Source organism: Mustela nigripes, chromosome 7 (assembly GCF_022355385.1).
Source record: "Mustela nigripes isolate SB6536 chromosome 7, MUSNIG.SB6536, whole genome shotgun sequence".
NCBI lineage: Eukaryota > Metazoa > Chordata > Mammalia > Carnivora > Mustelidae > Mustela > Mustela nigripes.
The window spans coordinates 13,846,512-13,864,874 of NC_081563.1; the positions used below are offsets into that span (position 1 = coordinate 13,846,512).

Consider the following 18,363-nt stretch of genomic DNA (forward strand, 5'->3'; position numbering starts at 1 on the left):
CTGCATGCCTGTCTCTGCAACCCTGTCCACAGTTTCCACACAAGCCTCCTACCCCACCCCCAAACACCTGACCTCTTAGCAATCTGAAGAAAAAACAAAACCCAGGCTCTGCATACTCCCACGTCTTTGACAGCATGTCAGGCATTCAGAGAGCATCTTGCAAAAAAGGGCTGCCTGCTTGGTTTTCTCCTCCAGTAAACGGATGGACTCCATTCAGTTCATAACCGGAAAAGCTTTCCACCTTTGAATTCAAAGCTTAGTGGAGAATACAGGTATCCTCTGCTTTTCAAAATGTTGTGATCATGCCACATCACTTTTACAAAAAGACCTACCTTAGCACCTGGTTTTGCTACCTAAAAGAAATCTGAAAAGGATCTGCTTTTATGAAAAAAGGTGAAAAGGGAAAATCTCATTCAGCATTTGCTCTGTGGTGAGGAGAAGGAGAGGCAGCACACACGGAGAAGAGCAGCAGGAAGGCCCCCCAAGCTCCATTCCCAGGAACCCCATGCAGCGTCTCAGCAGCAAGCCACCCTGGCTTCAGACGGCGTCTGTGACCATCTGCCTTTCATCTGGGTTTATTCTGTGCCTTCTTTAGCAATACATATCCTGTGGTATCAAAAACCTTAGAGTGGTTATTTTGGAGGTCTGGAAACACTCAATTTTTTTTTTCCATATAAATGAATAGGAATTGCTTCTTTGCTTCACACCATTTCAGCTTATGAACATTTTCAGAGAAACGGTCTACTTTTGGATAGCTGGGGAAACCTATAATTGGATCCATTGTCCTGTGAGAACCTAATAGTTTACCCTGGGTCCTTATTGCTGACAGCAGGTGAAGCACACACTCCAGACTGACCTCAGTACCTAGTGGTCCCTCTCGAAGGAGCTGGTGAGAACCGTTAACTAGTGTGGCTGAAGGCCCGGGTGTGTGCAAATCCTCTTGGGGAGTTCCACAGAGCCAGCCTGAAGCTGTCTGCTCTTTGCTCTGAGCTCAGCATTTACAAACAGAGCATACCTACTGATTGCATGGGGTGTAGCTTTTCTCCAACATACTCTGCAAAGTGACAGCTGTATTTCTGAAGAAGCAACCAGAGACCATATCCGTCACCTGGTATTCTCAGAAGGAATGAAACCTAGGTTTGGAGCAGCTATAACTCAGCCAGCTGGTAGCTGACTTAAACCCCGAGAGGGGGCTGTCAGTAGGCACTGAAACAGCTTACTCTAGGCTCTGAAACACAAGAGAGGTGAGGCTTTCTGAGCTTGACCTTGGCAGACTGACCACCTCAGGTTCCTAACCATGCTCTCAGTCTTCTGTCAAATTGTCTGTTCCCAAAGAGAACCTTTTGTTTCCTTCTGCTGATGCTTTTAGTTCTTGACTGTTTTACCAAGAAAATTGATTTGTCATCTAAATCTAAAAATAAATTTAGGGGCACCCGAGTGGCTCAGTTGGCTAAGCGTCTGCCTTTCAGCTCAGGTCATGATTCCAGGGTCTTGGGATCTAGCCAGACAGAAGTCCCTGCTCCACAGGGAGCTGGCTCTCCCTCGCCCCGTGCGCCTCCCCGAGCTCATGCTCATGTGCATGTGCTCTCTCTCTCTCTCTCTCTCTCTTTCTCGCTCTTAAATAAATAAAAATCTTTTTAAAAATAAAAACAATAAAAATAAATTTAAATCCTATTATGTGACATGATTTTCCCTACTGGGGCAGAGATTACCAGCAAGCAGCAATCAGGGCTCTTTGACGAAAAGCCCCTTACCAAATGTTTGTGTCATTTACTTACTGGTTCGTTCATCACACATCTCCTGTGTTCCTTCTTTGCACCAGATACCACGCTAGGCAGTGGGGATACAGAGAGGGGAGGAGTCCTGTCTCCAAGGAGTTCATAGTCCAGCAGGGTGAGACGCCTCAGCAAGGAAGCACAGAATCTTGCGGTACGAGGAATGCTGGTCATCCGCAGAGGGTGTCGTGGGTTCTAGAAGGGTGGGAGAGCACAGGAAAGATGGTGAAGAGCAGGCGCAGTCACCAACTAAGCTGGACTCATAAGCCCAGCCCTGCCCATCACTAGCTGGGGAGGCATTGGGAAAACAACTTAACCTCTTTGAGCTTTGGCTTTATTATCTGTGAAATCAAAATAAGTACAAGGGACTTTTACAAAGGATGAAATGAGATTCATGTGTATAAACCACTGGGCACGGGTGCCTTGGTGGCTCAGTCAGTTAAGCATCTGCCTTCAGCTCAGGTCACAATCCCAGGGTCCTGGAATCCAGTTCCACATCAGGCTCCCTGCTCAGTGGGGAGCCTGCTTCTCCCTCTGCCTGCTGCTCCCACTGCTTGAGCACGCGTGCTCTCTCTCTCTCTCTCTCGCTCTCTTTAATAAGTAAATAAAATCGTTATAAAGCACTGGGCACAGTTGCTGGCACCTGGTATGCGTTCAATAACTGTGACCTATCTGTTAATTTTATCATTATTATATTCTGTGGGTCAGCTTCTGACACACTAGCACAAGATCCGTGCCCAAGACAAGACACGGGGAGGCAGATGGCGACTTCCTATCCAGGTTACAAAGAAGACCTATGTTCTGTTTACTGGGAGCTGTCAGCCTGTCTCGATTTGCTATAAAACCCACTTCTTCTCCAGTTGCTGGCTGGGAAATTCTACCCCAAGTTATCAGTTTACGAGGTGTATGGCAGAGGCAAGACTGGGAATGGTCCCGCCACCTTATCTGGTTCTCTGCCTGGGCAGTGCCCCCCTCCCCCACTTCCCTGTTCATTATGCACACTCAGAGTTTAAAGCGGAGAAGACTCCGTTTCCTCTTGTCACTGGCATGACTGTGTCTGTCTCCTGGACAAGCGCCAGTTGTAAATGGCTCCTACTCTCCTCCCATTACTACCGTGGCTGCATATGCCTAGCTAAGACTTTGTTTAAGTATTAAGAAGGACTGTGTCCAGGCAGTAAACGCACAGAATGCAGACACATTGCCAAGGAAAAGAGTGTGGCTGATATAAAATACAGTGGTGACTAAATACTCACAGAACTTGTGAAGATTCATTCCATCTTTTTCACCCGCAGATTTATGCAATATAATTAGGTGGGGAGGGAGGTGTGCAATGTTCAGACACAGAACTCGTGAGAGTTTGTATTTATGATGTGTTTATAAACTAACTCAGTATGCAAATTTGCCACCAGCCCTTTCCTTTCGCATATCCTGGCAAGGACAGAGAGAGGGAGAAGGAAGGTTTCCTCGGGCATCTGTGGCGGGCCACCTGGGCTGCTAGCCGTCACTTGCAGGAAGGGTTCTATGAAGCACCCTCCATCATCCCTAGATCCTGAGCCAAAGTACCAGGGCTACAGGGGACAATAATGCCCACTCAAGCACTCACTGAGCCGGCATTAATGCCATCCTCCCTTGCTTGCAAAACCCTGCGTAACATTCCAGGAGAAACACAAAAATGAATAAAATCAATTCTTGTTTCCAGGGAGTTCATGGTCTAAAAGAGGATGCAGGGGTGCCTGAGGGGCTCAGTAAGTTAAGCGTCCGCCTTTAGCTCAGTTCATGCTGTCAGGGTTCTGGGATCAAGCCCCATATCGGGCTCCCTGCTCTGCGGGGAGTCTGCTTCTCCTTCTACCCTTCTCCCCATTCATGCTCTCTCTCTCTCACTCTTTCTCCCAAATAAATAAATAAAATCTTAAAAAAAAAAAAAATAAAGGAAGAAAGGATGCATATTACTCTAACACCAGACACACACCAGACACAAAAGAAAGAAGAAAGCAGGAGCAAAGATGAGTCAGTTATTAAAAGAGCTGAAAGTTTACCATGTAATCTATATTAAATGCACTATCAATGGTTCATTTTCTTAAAGAGCAGATGGAGTATTTATTACATAACCCTGACAATTAGAAACAAATGACAATTTGAATGAAAAGCTGAAGCCAGATATTTTGCCTACAATAAACAAAATGCTTCCTGTGTCAGCTTCTGTCTACATTGTAAGCGTTAAACACACAGTCCTATCCATTAACATGTACATTTAGATTTGGAGATGTATTGAGATATAAGGCCACAATAACTTCCAAATTATTCAGCTACTGGGGTGTCAGAAAACCCACTGCTGTAAAAATCAAACCTCAAAATGTTTCTCTTTTCCTCAGGCTAAGGGCACAACGTGTCTGTAGCACAGCTTAGTTAAAGAAGGGCCTAATATATGAGGAAAATACAGATTTCTAACATACACACACACACACACCCCGCACACACACAGAGGCTGAGGTATTCGGTTTATATGTGTAGACTACCAAAATCCTCAAGTATATCACCAGCTTATCCACACATCAGATCTGATCCTGAAAACTGAAGGACCATCCTGTTGGCAGCCAGAGTCAACAGGAAAAAGGGCTTCGAATGATCCAGAAGTACCGTATTTACTCAAAGCACATACAGCTTACACATCATTCTTCTTCATTCCATTAAACCCAGAGACTTCTGTTAGCAGACATCTGATGCCACACCTTGAAGAAAAAGGAGGAATAGGGTTTGGGGTGGTCACAAAATGACATCTCCTTCCTATATGGACTGTATTTCTGACAGAATTTTTCCTAGTTAGTTGGGATTTTTGAGGTTTGACATTGATGAAGCAGATATAAGACAAATCCACATTGTCTTGTAAGCTAAATCACCATGATGCTTTCTGTGGAACAGAAGTGGCTTTTAAAAGATTATCAAGGAAGGGTGCCTGGGTGGCTCAGTGGGTTAAGCGTCTGCCTTCAGCTCAGGTCATGATCTCAGGGTCCTGGGATCAAGCCCCGCATTGGGTTCTCCACTCAGGGGGGAGCCTGCTCCTCCCCTCTCTCTCTGCCTGCCTCTCTGCCTACTTGTGATATCTCTCTCTCAAATAAATAAATTAAAATCTTAAAAAAAAAAAAAAAAAAAAAAGACTATCAAGGAGAACTGTCAAGGGTACACACTCTTCCTGAAATGAACCTTGTAACCTTGATGTTCCAATTTACTGAAGATGTGACATATTGAAAATATTTGGTATAAAATCAGTGGAGCAGAAAGAAAGTCAAAACACGTTGGCAAATCTAAATTAGCATTAACTGTTAAAAATACCACCAATAAAAATAATGTATTTGGGAGAGTTTAAATGCAAAGCAGATTAAATTTTGAAATGCCCACAAGAAAGAGGTTCAGAAGGAAGGTAAGGATATTGATTAACCTTGGACTCTGTTAACTGAAGTATGAATGGTAAGGAATTTTAGAGTAGCACCAAAAGAACAGCAACAGAATGTATGAAGGGGAATGTCTAAAATATCTAGGGGGAAGAAACAGAAAAAAGAAAATAATCTAGCCAATAAAAGCAAGGAAGGAAGGAGGAAAAAGAGAAAAGAAAATACCCTGGCAGTTTGAGAACACAATATTGCTGAAAAATATCATAATAGAAATTTAAATATTTAGAACTGAATTACAAAGAAAGCAATATATACCTACAAATAGCTTCCATGAGAGTTGTTGTAGTCATGGTCATATAACTATTTCTATGGGGCATCTGGCATCTCAAAAGTTCTCAGAGGAAAATGTGAAGTCTTACATATTTATTTTTTTAGTGTGTTTTTTATTTAAACTTTATTTTTTCAGTGTTCCAAGATTCATTGTTTATGCTTCACACCCAGTGCTCCATGATTGCATGGATTGCAATCCATGCCCTCCTTAACACCCACCACCAGGGTCACCCGACCCCTATCCCTCTCCCCTTCAAAACCCTCAGTTTGTTTCTCAGAGTCCACAGTCTCTCATTTATGTAGTAGAAAAAAATAAAGATCAAAACTAATTATAAGGGCACCTGGGTGGCTCAGAAGGTTAAACCCTCTGCCTTCAGCTCAGGTCATGATCCCAGGGTCCTAGAATCGAGCCCCGCATGGGGCTCTCTGCTTCTCTCTCAGCGGGGAGCCTGCTTCCTCCTCTCTCTCTGCCTGCCTCTCTGCCTACTTCTGATCTCTGTCTGTCAAATAAATAAATAAAATCTAAAAAAAAAAACTAATTATAACCTTTAGCTTAAAAGGAAAGAAGTAAATCCAGAGATGGTGTTGAAAAGTCAAAAGTAGAGGTAAGAAGAAAATTTATAAAATAAAAAAAATTATTGAGATGATTGATAACTGAAAGAGAACTGAAATAACAGGAAGCAGGAAAGGGATGAAGACGGACAGAAGGAATGATGATCAGGGAAAACGAGTAAAAGAAAAGAAGCAGATAGATACAAACAATATGACAAATGTAAATTATGCCATAACCAAACATAAAACTTAAATGACATCATAAAAGTACATTCAGCATAATATTACATCAATAATTTGAAACTATAGTAAAACATTAATTGACTCAAAATACATCAAATCCCAAATTCATGTGTAACTATTAAACAAATGGCATAAACAGTCAAAAACATACAAACCAGGATGCCATATCAAGAAGTTTTATCAAACCTTCAAAAAAACAGGTAATTCTTATTTTACTCAAAATTGACAAGAATAAAGAAAACATATGTACCTTATTTCATTTGTCTAGTGTAAACTTAATTTGAAAACAGGATCATTAAAAAAGGTATAGGCAATCTCACTTATGAATATAGATGTGACTCTCCTAAACAAAATACTAACATATCAAAAATAGCAGTACATATTTTTTTGAATACATCATAACTGTAGAATTTATTCTAGACATGCAAGGGTATTTTTTCACATACACACACACACACACACACAAACATAATAATGGAATTAACCACACTCACACAGTGAGAAATATGTTTAATAGGGGTATGAAAATGTATGTTGAAATATAACAATCTGCTCATGATCTTTTTCAACAACAGGAAACCCTTACTAGGATCAGAAAGTAGCCAACTTAACTTACTAAAAAAAAAAAAAAAAAAAAAAAAAATCCATACTAAAGCATGCAGCCTACTTACTGGTAAAATTTTAGAAGTGATCTCATTCAAATCAGGAACAAGACAAACCAATTCACTGTCGTAATCTTTAGTAGCTCACATTACACTGGAGGACCTAGACAGTGAAATAGACAAGAAAAAGTTTAAGGATCAATAGAGAAAAATATTTGAACACGTCACAGATCTCTATCTGGAAAATACGAGAGGACTGACAAACTATAAAAACTAACTGAAGTCGGCAACATGTGAGTTATCTTCCACTTGTGCTTTCACACCCATCCACACCCTTCCCCACTCTCTCTGTGCTCCGTGGCACTAACTTCTACAAGCTTCAGACAGATCTGGCCAGTGGTGAGAGGGAGAGCAGAGGCAAGGCAGGAGATCTATCGGAGGAAAGTAAAGCCAGGCTACTGTTTCCCCAACCCTGGGTAGCTGCTGCTGGCCAGTGGATCCCCTCCACCGATGTCCTAATTCGTCAGGCAGACCCCCTTTGGGGACCTCCCTATGTCCTGTTCCAGGCATTCTTCCCTCCTCTAGCCTTCAGGTAGAGGGCTGAGGATTGAGCCTTACTATTACTAGCCCCAGACTGCTGTATTTAATCCATGGTGATTATCCGTGGTGATGCCCAGCCCACACCTCTGTAAACAGGCCCTTCACTAAACTCTTCTCAAATCAGCCTCTCTGAGTGTTTCATCTGTTTCTAGTTGAGATATTGATTTATACAAGCAAGTGTGTTGAACAGAAGATCAGCAAATATAAATTAATATTTTTTCCATCTGCTGACAGGAACCAATCAAAATATGATCATTAAAGATTCTAGAAATCAGTCTGGCAAAGAAAATGTGTGAAATATTTACAAAGAAAAAATTTAAAATTCCCTTGAAGGACCTTAAGCCAATCAGGATAAAATGTATGAAAATACAATGTTCATTTTTGGAAAATGCAATCTTGTAAAAATACCAATTATCCACCAAATTAACCTGCATATGAGAGGGGTTCATATTAAAATTACAAGATTTTTATGAGATGGAATCTTTCAAATAACTTCTAAAATACAGAAGGGAATAGGAATATCTAAGAAGAGTCAAACATCTTTGGAGGAGAAAGGAAGACAAGGAGGCAGGTCAAGAGAAGGAGAGGGAAGAATTTCTCCCAACAGAAATCAAGACAAACCTTAGAGCTAGAGAAATTTAAAAAAAAAAAAAAAAAAAAAAAAAGTGACATATTTGCATAAAAGAAAAGTAACAAGTGAACAAAAGAGAGAGCCCTGAAGCAAACTTGCACATTAACGGTGATTTGCATTAGAGCAAAAATCACATTATAAGTCACTAGGGAAAGACAGTCTCTTTTATGAAAGGTATTAGTATTAGAGGCTATCCGTAAAGGGACAAAAAAAATGACATTGTTTAAATCACACCAAAAAAGAAACCCCCCCCAAAAAAGCAAAAATTTTAAACTGCTAACAAAGTAGACCATTTTCATCATCCATACATAGAAAGACATTTTCAAATACACCAAAAGCAAAACTTGTAAATCAGAAGATCACCTCATTCTACCTTCATGTTAACTCTATAAGCTAAGAGAAATGGTATTATTGTATTTTTTTTTAACTCCTAAGGAAGTCCTATGTGACTTGCTCTAGGTGACACAGATGAGATTTTACTCCAGGTCTAAATCTCCAGTGCTTTGGGAAAATTATCACTGTTTTCCTTTTTCCTTGTTTTTTTAAGGCCCTGTTAGTTGCTGAACTTTTAAAGTTCACTGATCATTTGTTTGGCTGTTTGATATTGACCTACAGTAGATGGAGACGTGCTTGAAGCAAGACCCATACTTATGTTCCAGTAAGAGTGTCCCAGAAAGGTTGGAGGCAGAAAGGAAGGCAGGATCCTGTGTCTCAGGCAGAGCTGATACAGGTCAAACCTGAATTTTCCTGCCACATCAGAGAAAAGACACATGCCACCAGGACCACCATCCTTCCAGCTTGGATTCTTTCTCTAATTAGGACATCAAGAGGTCCATTGGTAGAGACCTGGATTAAGGGGAGATACCAGAACATAACAGCTTCTTTTCTGTTCTTTTTTTCTTTTTTTTTTTTTTTTTTCTTTCTGAGTTATTATCTCTGAACTGACTCAAAACTCTTCTGGATCCATTGTTACACCATCAACACTTCCAAATTTACTTCCCATCATGTAAGGTAGTACCACCTTGTCTGCCCTAAAACTCTTTAACCTGTTAAGTGTCAGGCTTTCAAGCTCTGGGATGTGGAAATTAGGTTGAACACAGAGCCCGCAGAGGATTAAACCTCCTGATATTTGGGGTGTTAGGAGAAGGGAGTTGGGGTAAATTGGTAGGGGAGGTGAATCATGAGAGACTATGGACTCTGAAAAACAATCTGAGGGGTTTGAAGTGGCAGGGGGTGGGAAGTTGGGGTACCAGGTGGTGGGTATTATAGAGGGCATGGATTGCATGGAGCACTGGGTGTGGTGAAAAAATAATGAATACTGTTTTTCTGAAAATAAATTAATTAATTTAAAAAAAATCCCTCCTGATATTTGACCCTTTCTTCCCACCTGCAGGCCTGGTCTCTTAAGTTCTAGCATGTTCTATACCTAAGAATCCCCCTATCATTCCCTGTACCTTCCTGACTGGGTGGCCTGTTGCCATCTAGGGTTAAACAGGTTAAGCACCTGTTTATGAGGGCTGGGGCAAAACAGGAGTCTCACCCTGCAATTTGGATAGGGCTGGGACTCGTCCCACGGTTACTTTAGCTGGAAAAACTTCATGAAGGAGGGAAGGGTTGGTGGAGATCTTGAACAACGCCGGGCTGAAAGCCCACATTTCAGGCTTTCTGGCAGGTGTGTTTGATTGCTTTGTGCCTACAACCAGGAACTGTGAAACGTGGCTACCAATTGGTTTTCATCCTTTGTTTGGCTGTGTCTAATAATGTCAAAACAGCCTGTCAGTTGAACACAAAGATATTAGCTGGTTCATTGGAGATACTCACTTACCGTTTGACAGGCAGAGCCAGAGGACCTGGGAGTGGGGCCCTCGCGCCTCCCTGGCCTCCCTCCAGCCTCCTGGAGTGTATTTGCTATTGTATGTTATGTGATTGCAAGGTGTGAGAGAGGGAGCTCAATGTGAGCCCCGGTGAGTGAGGAGAGCGGCTTTGCGGCGCTCCGTTATTTGATCAGCACTGTTACTCACAATGAGCCCGACCGCTGCTGAGGGATGCACAATACTTCATGAAATTCAATGTTCTCAAATATGTCTATTGTTGCATGAGGATAATTATTACAGTAATTATTAGATCATTTGCAAGAATAGGAATGTGCCCAATTGTCTTCACCTTTATCTTCAAAGCATTAGACAAACACTGCCGTGATCCCTTAAACACTCCCCCCTTGGCCAGCTCACATCGGTCCATTGCTGCACACGGTAATCTTAGGACATAGCAAGGGAAATAACCCCTTCCTGGCGCTGGGCTCAGGAATGACAATCTTCTGAGATTTGTGGCTGCCCTTTATCTGCAGCAACCTTCCTTCCGGCACTCGGTCGGCAGAATGCCCACTCATACCACTACTGGGTGGTGAGAGGTGCGTGGAACTTGAATCGTCTCCCAGTACATGTTTTGCAAGGAAAAGCAGCTTGCTGAGTGTGTCAGGTTCTGTCTGGAACTCTGAATTATAGAAATGAGGGAGAAAGGAGCCTTCTGGACATGGAACCAGCAGGGAGCTGCAGGAGTAAGAGGTCTCGGGGCATCACGGCAGCCCCACCGGAATGTGAGGAGAACCTTGAGTCATTTTCAACCTCAAGTGCATTTGCTAGGCCAGAGAGACCAGAAGTATATTTCTAGCTAACTTTTAAAGTAATGAAAAGGAGGAAAAAATACCTAACTTCTAGTTTGAATTTTAAAATCTTGATTTCAGTTGGGAATTTTCTCGATAGCTTTCTCTTTACAGACTTTGGAGTTGTAAAATAGTTTCATCAGACAGCCCGTAATCACACAGCCCCAGAATATTATGAGGAATGGGTGTCCAATCAGCAGCCAGGTTTTACTTTGTTTTGTCCTGCACATACCACATACCACACGGAAGGCCTTCTTTGTTCAGCTGAGTGACACTTTTCAACTGATAATTGTATTATGTTTGTGCAGAACCCAATTAAATATTTGCCCATTTTGAATTGAAAATCAATAGCTTCCCTTTATATCTCTTCTTTATAAGGAAGCCACATTGCCTCCAAAGGGAAAACACCATTTCTAGGGCTTCCAGTCGTGCTGAATGTGAAGGTCATCAGCTGTGTGTGGCATCACACACCGTGGTGTGCTTCCCTCGGACTGTGATAGCTTGCTGAAAGAAAAGGGTTTTAGCCAGACAAGAATTTGGGGGTGATGAAATCTGGTAAACACATTCTCCACCTTCTCAGGAGACATCAGGGGATTCTCCCCAGCCTCCTAGCCTTTCCCGCAAGACAGCAGGAAGCAGCTCGGCACTGAGTCTTGCCCTTCAGCGCAGTTTCTGAGTCCCTGCAGACAGTGAAAAGGTCCTGGAGCTTGGAGGTGGGAGACCAGAGGACCCGCTCATACTCTGGGACAAGCCCATTCTAGGGCCTTGGACCAGACAGCTCCCTCTTCTCAGTCTCAGATCTCTACTTATAAAAAGACAAGACGACTTCTGATAGAGATGACATCAAGTGTATGTCTAGTACCCTCTGTCAGCTTTAAAGACACAGCAGTGATAAATTAAGTACAAAAAGAGAAATCCGAAAAGAGAAGAGTTAGGCTCAAAAACTTAAACATCACTATAGATTGAAATAGAACTTAAATGCAAAGCAATGAGGAGAGCTGAAGCCACAGGACTTCTGGGTTGTGATCCAAACCAAAGCAGTGGTGGCCAGTAATCCATGGGGCAAAACAGATTAAAGGTGCTCCACACGAACTGGGAGATTAAAGCTCGGGTCTGCACCTACAGTAAAGTGCCTTAAGGGCAGCTCTCACCAGGACATGAGGCCAAAAGAAGCTGTAATTGATTCTGCCTGGAGCTCAGGTTCATAGGACAAGGGATATAGGAGAGCACAAATACTAGAAATGGAACCAAGCTATCTGCTGGCTGAGTGACAGCATTTGTCATGTCCACAAAAGTGCCACTGGAATGGAATGTGGAGGTGCCTCAGACATGGAGCTTATGTGTGGTCTCAGTAGAGCTATGAGGCGGCATGGAAACTTCAAACTTTATAGGATAAGAAGGACACATCTAGAGGGCAGAGTAAGCTTTCAAGTTAATCTAAGATGAAAATGTTAAAGGCACAAATTTATCTTATGGTAAGAAAGACAGCCAAATACTAGCAGATTGAAAAGCTGTTCTCTTTATATGAAATTAATTTTATAGAACAGCTTAAGAAAAATTAAAAAATAAAGTTGTGTAGGAATATCAAAGATATAAAGGAACAATTTCTATGGAAACAAACGGGAAAATATGAAACAGAAGTGGGCAGAAATTGAACGAGAACAGGAGGTGGAAAATAGAGTCACTTAGATGAGAAAGACTATCCAGACTTGATACAGCAAAAGGAATTGGAAAATAGTGCAAAGGAATTTAACTAGGATATCAGTTAAGAAATATAAAAGCTACAGAGTTTTTAAATTTTCAAATGTGTATCTTAAATAAAGAGAATAGAAGAGTAAGAAAACAGAAAGACAAAATTTTATAGAACTGGAAGAACACATAAATTTGTCGACTAACATTTTACCTCAATAACTAAAAAAATAAAACATAGTCACATGCAGGTATCATAAAGATTAAGAATAAAGAGAAAAATGATAAAAGCAACCAGAGAAAAAAGACAGACTACCACATTTCAACAGTATGACCTAGAGCAGACTTAACAACAGAGTGACAGGAGGCAGAAAGTGGTAGGTAAAAGTATTCAAAATGCACAAGAAGATAGCCAAATATGGAATTTTATATACAAAAGTATATTTTGGAATGGCAACAGAAAGACATGCACATTTACACAAAATAAAAAATAGTTTAACAGTTATAGGCCTTCACTATAAGAATTTTTGAGGCACTACTTCAGCAAGGATTTAGAAAGAAAAAAATACACTCAAACTCAAGTATGACAACTATTACAAAAGACAACTATTAGATTACACACACACACACAGCAAAAACTGATGAAATTTTGATATCAGAAAAGCAAAGCAATGAAAACTATCAATGACATAAAAATCTGGTTTATTCAAATAATCAGTAAAATTCAAAAATCTCTAGCCAGATTTAACAAGAAAAAAAGATTGCTAATTTCAATAATAAAAGAGAGACATGGCTAGAGAGCTTATGGATTAAAAGGATAATACTATATCAACTATATATGTAGATAAACTCTATACATTATATAAAATAGGCAAATTCCTTAAGAAATATCTACTATTAAACTCAGCAAAGAAAAAGTAGCTAACCTAAATATTCCTATATTTATTTAATAAATTAAGTTGTAGTTAAGAAACCTTCCCCGCAACCACCCCCCCACACACACACACCAACACACACACATGCAAATACCATAGACCCAGTTGGTTTCAATGGTGAATTCTATCAAATGTTTAAGGGTGAAATGCCAGTATTACACAAACTGTTCAAGAAAATCTAAAATGAGTGATGCCTGTATGGCTATCAGCTAAGCAACTCAACTCAGGTCATGATCTCAGGTTTCTGGGTTGGAGCTCCAGGTGAGGCTCCCTGCTCATTAGGGAGTCCACTTTTCCCTCTTCCCTACTCCTTCCCCAACTCATGCTGTCTCTGTCTCTCTCTCTCTCAAAAAATAAATGAAATATTTTTTAAAAAATAAAAAATGAGAGAACATTTCTCAATTCATTTTATGACCCTAGGATAGTTATTTTCATTTACCAAAGAAATGGTGAAAAATAAACATATAAAAAGTTGCTCAGCATTCATATGCCATTAGAGCAAATAAAAGCTCTGAAAAACCTACAACAACAATGGTTATATATATTTTTTTCCTGACAATATCAAGTACTGCTAAGATTTTATAGTAACCAGAACTCTAATTCTTTACTAGTGGGAATGTAAAAGTCGTACAACCACTTTGGAAACAATTTTAGTTTCTTACAAATTTGACTATCATACATACCATATGACTCAGCCATCCCATTCCTAGATATTTACTCAAGAGAAATTACAACTTCTGTTTACATAAAAACTCTGTGTGAATGTTTACAGAGACTTTATTCAAAACTGCCAAGAACTGGCAACATCTCAAACGTTCATCATCTGGTATGAATAAACAAACTTGTGGTATACCATGTGATTGAATACTATTCTGCAATTAAAATGAATGGACAAACTGATATGTGCAATAATGTAGTTAACTTCAAATCTGTTCTGCTAAGTGAAAGGAGACTATATATTGTACGATTCCATAAAAATTACTACATGAAAAAGGAGGAATCCAGACTACATAAAGCAAAGAAAGGATCAGTGAATTTGAAGACAGGTCACCTGATACTATATGAAGAAGGAAGAAGAGGAAGAAAAGAAGGAAGAGAAAAATAATTTTTTTAAAGTTGAGCAGAACATCCAAAATCTAGAGGACAAATATCAAATAATCTGATATCCTTGAAACTAGAGTCCCAGGAAAAAAGAAAGAGGAAATAAGGAAGGTAAATGTTTGAGGTTATATTGGCTGAGAATTTTTCAAATGGGTAAAAGAAATTAATCCACAGATAAAAAGAGTACAACTAATTCCAAGTAAAATAAAAAATAACAAAAAAATCACTTAGGAATGTCATATTCAAATTTATAAAATTAAATATAAAGGAGAAATATTAGAAATATCCACAGGAGAAAAAAAAAACACAATACAAATATGGAGAAGTAATAAGAGTAATAACAAGACAGAAACATGGAAGTCAGATGATAAAGTGAAAATATATTAAAAGTGCTGAAATGTTTTTAAAAATTCTTCAGTCAACATATATACAACAAAAATATCATTTCAAAAATAAGATAAGATGTTTGCTGCCAGTATAATTTACTAGCTTCTACTAGACTGGTCCCTCATGGTACTAAACCTATAAATTCTGGGCAACACACACAACAGCAACTAAAACAACCACCTACAATTACTGGAGCAGAACAAAAGTAGCAATATTCTGGAGGCAGATTAGCATTTGCAAAAAGGAATGACACTGTGTGCATTCCCTGTTATCACAACTTTTAGCCAGAGGGTAAACCCTAGTGAATGTTTCAAGTCTTTCTGGCCTGAAACTAGAGGAACTAGAGGAAAAAATGTGAGCAACAAGAGAGTTGAGAAGTGAAGGGGAATTTCCAAAAAGAAGAGGACCAAAGAGAAGTAGTTACAAATTTGGTGTTTGTGTTCTGAATAAGTCTCTGGCCAATCCCTAATTCATGTACATGCATGTGTATGTCTGAGCTAAAAAGGGAAGGAACTGAGATTTAAACTTGTCTGCCAAATGATAAGAGATTGCAGTTTCCTTCAAACCAAGTTCCTTCTCCAACAAAACAAAAAATCGAGACTCTTTGGAAGAATATTTAAAAACCCATAATCTCCGCAACATAACATTCACAATACTCAGGATGTGATCCAAAATTATGTGACATGAGGAATGAAGAAAATGTGGTTCAACTTCAAGATAGAAAACCATCAATGAAAATGAGCCCTGAGATGACAAGGGTGGTATAATAACCCTGTAGGGATTCTAAACGCATAACTATAATAATGCCTCATATTTTAAAATGCTTACAATGAATGAAAAGATGGAAAATATCATCAAAGAAATAGTAACTATATAAAGAACAAAACAGAAACTTCTATGTTTAACAACTACAATATCTAATATAAAAATTTCACTAGCCAGACACAACAGCAGTGTGATAGTTACTATTATGTGTTAACATGGTTGGATTACAGTGCCCAGATATTTGGTCAAAACATTATTCTAGATGTTTCTGTGAGGGTGTCTTTAGGATGAAAGTAACATAAATCAGTGACCTTGTGTAAAGCTGATTACCCTCCATAATGTGAACAGGACTTATCCAATTAGCTGAAGGTCTTAATAAAACAAATATGGAAATCCCCCCAACAAGGATGGCTTGCTTGACAGTCTTGCTTGATGATCTTCAATCTTGAACTGTGACATTGGCTCTTACCTGGGTGTCTAGGCCTGCCAGCCCATTCAGCCACTTAGGAGATCTCGTACCTGCCAGCCTAAAAGGCTGAGACCAATTCCTTAAAATAAATAAATAAATAAATAAATAAATAGATTATCTATCTATTTACCCATCTACATATACACACAAACCACACACACACAGACACACACACACACTCTCTCTCTCTCTCTATTGGTTCTGTTTCTGTAGAGACCCCTATCTAATAAAAGTGGAATGGAGATGAAAAAGGAAAGAGTCAATGAAACTGAATATGGATTAATAGAATTATCCAATTTAAAGAACTAAAATAAAAGTTAGGGAAGGACAGTTTCTAGGACATGGAGTAATGTTAAAAGGCCCAATATATGAGTAATTGCAGTCTCAGAAGATGAAGAAAGAGAATATGAAGCAGAAGAAAATATTTGAGGAAACAACTCATTTTTTACAAATTTGGTAAAGGACATAAATTTATATAATAACGAAATACAGAAAAATTCAAGCACAGTAAATATTAAGAAAACCATACCTAAGTAAATCATAGTAAAATTGCTGAAAACTAATGAGGTAATTTCAAAAGAATATAAAGACAAAAAGTCACATTTGATATAGGGGAAGTTAGTGACTAGATTCAAATATATTGAGACCAGAAGACAGAGGAACAGCATTTTATGGTTCTAGAGGTGGGTGGGAAACTGCCAACTAATAATTCTACACTCAGTGAAGATATCCTTTAAGAATGAAAGGTAAATAAAGGCAGTTTCAGGAAAACAAAATAAAATAAAATAAAATAAAATAAACCCAAGAGAATATAGAGGAAGTATGTTAGATAGAAGGGAAATGAAAGTAGGTAGAAACTCAGATATTCATGATGAAATGACTACCATTGGAAATGGTGAATATCTTGGCTTTCAAAAAATACAGTTTTTCTTTTAGTTATTTAAGAAATGCAGAACAGGTTAAAATAAAATTATAACACCGTAGGAGAATTACAGACCAATATCCTTGATGAACACAGATGCAAAAATTCTCACCAAAATACTAGCCAATAGGATCCAGCAGTACATTAAAAGGATTATTCACTACAACCAAGTGAGATTTTTTTCCTGGGCTGCAAGGTTGGCTCAACATCCGCAAATCAAGTAATGTGATAAAATACATTAATAAAAGAAAGAACAATAACCATATGATACTCTCAATAGATGATGAAAAAGCATTTGACAAATTACAGCATCCTTTCCTGATCAAAACTCTTCAAAGTGTAGGGATAGAGGGTACATATCTCTCTTTTTTTAAATTTTTATTTATTTATTTGACAGAGAGAGAGATCACAAGTAGGCAGAGAGGCAGGCAGAGAGAGAGGAGGAAGCAGGCTCCCTGCTGAGCAGAGAGCCCAATGTGGGGCTCGATCCCAGGACCCTGAGATCATGACCTGAGCCGAAGGCAGAGGCTTTAACCCACTAAGCCACCCAGGTGCCACTATAGGGTACATATCTCAATATCATAAAAGCCACCTATGAAAAACACACAGCAAATATCAGTCTCAATGGTGGAAAACTGGGAGCTTTTCCCCTAAGATCAGGAACATGGCAGGGATGTCCAATATCACCACTACTATTCAACATAGTACCAGAAGTCCTAGCCTCATCAATAAGACAACAAAAAGAAATTAAAGGCATCCAAATTGGCAAAGAAGTCATCAAACTCTCACTCTTTGCAGATGATATGATACTTTATGTGGAAAACCCAAAAGACTCCACTCCAAAACTGCCAGAATTCATACAGGTATTCAGTAAAGCATCAGGATATAAAAATCAATGCACAGAAATCAATTGCATTTCTATACACCAACAGCAAGACAGAAGAAAGAGAAATTAAGGAATCGATCCCATTTACAATTGCACCGAAAACCACAGGATACCTAGGAATAAACCTAACCAAAGAGGCAAAGAATGTGTACTCATACATAAAGTACTCACGAAAGAAATTGAGGAATACACAAAGAAATGGAAAAACGTTCCATGCTCATGGATTGGAAGAACAAATATTGTGAAAATGTCTATGCTACCTAAAGCAATCTATACGTTTAACACAATCCCTATCAAAATACCAACTTTTTTTTTTTTTTCAAAGAAATGGAACAAATAATCCTAAAATTTATATGGAACCAGAAAAGACCCCAAATAGCCAGAGGAATGTTGAAAAAGAAAACCAAATTTGGTGGCATCACAAT

The 18,363-nt window shown here is 39.3% G+C and overlaps 1 long non-coding RNA gene across 1 annotated transcript; it reads right to left on the reverse strand.

Moving 5' to 3' along the window:
• Positions 1-4,441: 4,441 nt before the first annotated feature.
• LOC132022225 (uncharacterized) lies at positions 4,442-16,194 on the reverse strand. Its single transcript, XR_009405550.1, has 3 exons — positions 16,131-16,194; positions 6,961-7,054; positions 4,442-4,504 (listed from the first exon to the last, which is right to left on the reverse strand). It is a non-coding gene; the product is annotated as an uncharacterized LOC132022225 (long non-coding RNA).
• Between the last annotated feature and the right edge of the window lie 2,169 nt (positions 16,195-18,363).